A 5058-nucleotide genomic window follows, 5' to 3' on the forward strand; every position below is an offset into this window, starting at 1 on the left:
TAAATAGTTTATTTGAAAATGAATATACTTTCAGGAGATTAAATATAGGTTATCTTTGGTTTGAGAATGACAACATTTTTTTATACTACAGAACCTAGTTTTACTGAAGTACCAGTGTTTTGAAGCACTAAGGATATTATCAATTAATGTTTTTCTAAATTATATTTGACCTCTAAATCAAGTATTCCTAGTTTGGTAGGCCACTTATGGATCTAACATTACAGAAACTATTTTTTGGCTGCACTGAAATCTTTCATTAATCATTAGGAGAGGGGTATTAAAAATAATCTTGTTCATTTGTAATTTTGTTCACTCATATGGGCTGGTCATCTGTAAATTGAAAGTTTGAATTACAGTACTTTCTCTCTGATTTTGTGGTCTCATCTTTCATTTTAACTTGCCTTCCATTTCACAATTAAATTCTGCTACTTCTTGTAAGGAATTGGGGTCCTGAAATATTATAGGAAATGAGAAATTGAGATGTCTTCAATTATTTTCTGTTGGCATGTTGCATGGGCCTATGTGAGAAGTCTTGCCCTTGTTTTCTGATGATACAGATAACTGGGAACTGGTATCCTCGGATCCGTGGGTCCTTCAAAAGAATAATAGCTTTTAGACATCATATCAGCAAAATTTGGGTATAATCAGTAAGAACGTTTCAGAAATATGGAGAAAAACACTTTGGGACCAGCGAGTTAAAACAATAAACAGAGTATCAGAGTAAAATCCGTTATAGATTAGCAGAAAACAATACTGTTATTTTACCATGTGAATTCAGAAGATCACGAACACTTAGAACGTATCACAAGTTTATACCGAAGATATTGCATTAATACTTTTTATATTCTAATATATATCCTAAATCTAATTATTTATATTCCATTCTATTTATTGGAATAAATGTCAATATATTTGTCAAATTATCAATTCTAGTAAGATTCACTGTGTGAAATTTAAAATCAGCACATATTTTATATTTATAAATATAAAATATATAAGTATATATAATATAAAAATTGTTTTGCATTGTTGTGTTGTGGTTAGGGAATCAAAGGCAACTCTGTTTTAAAGTATTATTCCATTATCTCTACCTCAGTGTTTGGTAGAGTTAGACTTCAAGCTTTACCATTTGTAGATTTACAGCCTAGAGGCAAGAGGAAACACTGTGATTAAAACATTACCAATTTAAGGCCTAATATCGAGGAGAAACATATGGACTTTTCCAGGAGCTATGGAAATATTTGGTGATAGAGAGTCAGTAGTGTAAGTTCCTGCTTGGTTGGATGATAGACAGGCCAGGACAGTAGGTAATCATGCGTATGAAAATGTTTTCACCTTCTTGGCTTTAGCTACTTTTGAAATGATAGGTATAATAAACAATTATATTTTGATAAAATACCTTCCATTCTGAACAATTTGGTCTGAACTGTTAATCTCTCTATGATCCCTTGTAACTAAGATTAGTTTTGTTCCAGTAAGACAATCTATGCTGTCAGGGTAAGATATTCTGGTTGGTCTGTTCCTACAAGGAAGAAGGGTAAAGGTTCAGGTAGACATTTGTCCCAGCAAGACCTCATTTGGGAAATTTTAAGCTGCGGAAGTTTAGAAGTAGCTCTCAAGCAAGGCTTACTTTGAACCCATTAGCTCTACAAAGCTAACTCAGTTGATAAATAAGTACTTGAAAAGCCATCACCTTTGGTCTTAGCTTTAAAGGCTTCAAAGTATGATCAAATTTAAAATGAAAACGACAAAATAGTCATTGACAAAAAAATTGTAAATATGAGCAATCGACCAAATGATATAAGCTTTTCCACTATACACAGAATTTTAGAGAAACAAGATCAATCGCATTTTAAGGAACAATAAGGGTTCCTTGTTACAAATAGGCAACCATGGATATATGCCTGTATAAAGATTGCATCATTAAGTACTTAAATTTAGAGGGTACTACATGCTTCAGCAGCAGGTCTACCCAAATTACAATACAACAGAGATTAACATGGCACTTGCACAAGGATGATATGAAAATTTGTGAAGTATTCCATATTTTTCATTCTTCTGATGCAAGAAATATAAAAACAGTTATTAAAAAGTTGATTACAAAAATACAAGTGTAACAATACATGCAATTCATAGAATTAAAGGTTAGTTTGACATCAGTGTATTAAATCTTCACCTTAGAAAGGCCTTTACATAGCATAATCTTTACAAAACTTGAAATTAGATAACATTGTCATGTTATCCCAAAGAAATAAAATAATATAAGGACCTAGGAAAAAAAAGGAATCTTAAACTTCTTCTATATGGAATGCAATCTGAATGGACACATTTATTAATGAAACTATACATTATATAAAAATGTAGAATTCAAAGTATTATATATAGGAGCAAATGAAATAGATTATGGATATTGTACAAACATAGATATACTTTTTTCCTAAAAGCACCAGGAACATCTTTAGTTTCTATACTATTCATTTCAACAGATAAGTTAAAATTATTTCTGATTAAAAAATCACAAACTCTGCAGAAATCATTATAGATGTATACAAAAAATTCTTGAATATATTTTGACATCAGAGTCAGGCAATTCACTTGGAAGAATACCATGGAATCCATGAATTTTTAAAGTAAGATATTGCTGTTGCTTTGTATTGTGAAAAAAATGGTAGGGCCACAAAGGATGGACTGGCATTTTTGAAATTTAATAAACTTAACCAAAACATTACGACTTATGAAAACAATTTGTACAGCCTTCCACAACTTCAAAGAGGTAGTGATACATACTTATCCTTTTGGCAATATTAAATGCAGTTTCTTCCAAGCTGTTCTTCAAACTTGGTTTGATATAATGGTTCAACAGAGTACCTATTCGATTTCTATTCCCAGCAGCAACATGCAAGGCGGACAAGAGGCCTTTAGTTTGGGGATTGGTATCTGCCACTCTGGTATTATTCCACATATAAGCGCTATGCAGGGGTGTCAGCCATTTAGAGTTATTGCATGAATATCTGCCTTGAGCTACCAACTCATGGACAATGTCTAAATGTCCACTCTAGGCTTCCATATGAAGAGGGGTATACTCATACTCATCCCTAGTATTCATTTGGGTGGCCTTTTTGGAAAGTAGTCTTCACACCATAGTAAGCGGATTAATTTTGGCATCCCAAAGAAGAAATTTGCTTGGATCCTACTCCATTTTTTTCTTGAAATTGATACAATTCCTCACTCTTTCATCTTGTTCCTTGTCTGAACATGAGGACCTTTGGTGTCTTCATGTGCAACTTATTCTAGGAATGAGAAAATAGGAAACAATGCCTTCTTTGTAAATGATTTGGGAAATATCATGTTATAGTGTAAGAGAACTCACTATTCAACATATGGGCTTTAAGAGTTTTCCAGTAGCTTTCTAATGTTGGTATCCAACATTAGAAAAAATGTATAATGCAGTAGTAAAATAGAAGTCCTTGGTATGACTACCTAAATTCTTGTTTTTTTAAAGACACTTGTTTTCATCTAAAAATAGTCCTGTCTATTGCCTTCAAGTGATTTTGATGATTGAAGATGCTTAATGAGAAGTCAAAATGTATTAGTAGTCCTTTACTATCAATGAAATTTCACTTTTTCTTCTTGGAAAATATAATGATCAAAGCAATAGTTCAGAATCAGCAAGCAATAGTTCAGAATCATGCTTCAAGTGCAAGTGAATCACCAGTAAGTAATCCTTGATTCCATTTTCCACAAAGTTTTGTCACAGATACAATCTCCCTGCCTTCTGTAGCTGCTTTCCTAGCCTGGACCTATTCCTTCATTGTACAGGAAAAGTGTGATTCAACTGATTTCAGTCAGATCTGCTAGTAGAATTATCAAGTATTTAGATCCTTTTTTAAAATTAGTTGTAGGGCCTGAACTCTGGGCCTGGGCACTGTCCTTTAGCTCTTCAAATCAAGGTAAGCGCTCTACAACTTGAGCCACAGAACAACTTCTGGATTTTTCTGTTTATGTGGTGCTGTTCTGGGAAATGGCAGAGCAGAAAGTGAAATGATGCAACTAAAAATATAGAAGCAAAATAAATTAGGATAATTATGGAGCAACCATATTGTCTATGAGAACCATGAAAGAGAAAGCGGAAAAGAGATACAGATGTGAAATGACATAGCTAGCCACAAAATTCATGCTTCTAATCAATTTACAGAGCAAACATTTTTTTTTATTTTTTAAAAGAGATGGAAATAGAATTTATGTGTTTACTTGAAAATAGTAAATACATTTTTAGTCGCCTACGTAAAGAGACACAGCTTTGACCAAATTACAGACAAGAATCTTAATCCTTGGGCTTTGAAGGTGGCTCAGTGGTAGAGTGCTTGTCTTGCAGCTTACTATAGTGTGGAGAATACTTTCCTAAAAGGCCACTTATATGAATACTAGGGATGAGGATGAGTATACCCCTCTTCATCGCGAACCCTAGAGTGGACACCTAGACATTGCCCATAAGTTGATATCTCAAGGCAGATATTCATGCAATAACTGTGAATGGCTGGACACCGCTGCACAGTGCTTATATGTGGAACATATTGCAACAGCACACACACACACACACACACCCCATGTACACACACAACATCAGATTTCTTCTTAAGTATTTTTTGTGTATGGTCTTTTAAGAAATTTACATTACTAACTTGAAATTCTGACAGGACAATATCATCACTGTACATCTTGCTTCTATGCTCTCAGTTTTAAATTACTATCTAAGTATGTGCATTACATATGTACAGGAAAAATTAAGAGCCACACGGGTGGCTCAGGTCTTTAATCCTACCTAATCAGAAAGACGAAATCTGATGACTGTTCTTTGAAACCAGACAAAAAAGTGCATTAGATTCTGGTTTGAAAGTAACTAGCAAAAGCTAGAAATGGAGCTGTAGTATGAGCAGTAAAATGCTAGAATTGAGAAAACTAAAACAAAAACATAACAAATTCTAGGACAGAGCCAGGCCGTGAGTTCAAGCTCCAGTATTGGCACCAAACTAATGAATGATGAATGAATGAATAAAC

The 5058-nt window shown here is 33.6% G+C and overlaps 1 pseudogene; it reads left to right on the plus strand.

Moving 5' to 3' along the window:
* The first annotated feature begins 1951 nt into the window (after positions 1-1951).
* Positions 1952-2051, plus strand: LOC138820153 (U6 spliceosomal RNA; annotated as a pseudogene).
* Positions 2052-5058: the final 3007 nt, after the last annotated feature.

Source organism: Dipodomys merriami, unplaced genomic scaffold (assembly GCF_024711535.1).
Source record: "Dipodomys merriami isolate MVZ:Mamm:240054 unplaced genomic scaffold, mDipMer1.0.p SCAF_840, whole genome shotgun sequence".
In the NCBI taxonomy this organism is placed as follows: Eukaryota; Metazoa; Chordata; class Mammalia; order Rodentia; family Heteromyidae; genus Dipodomys; species Dipodomys merriami.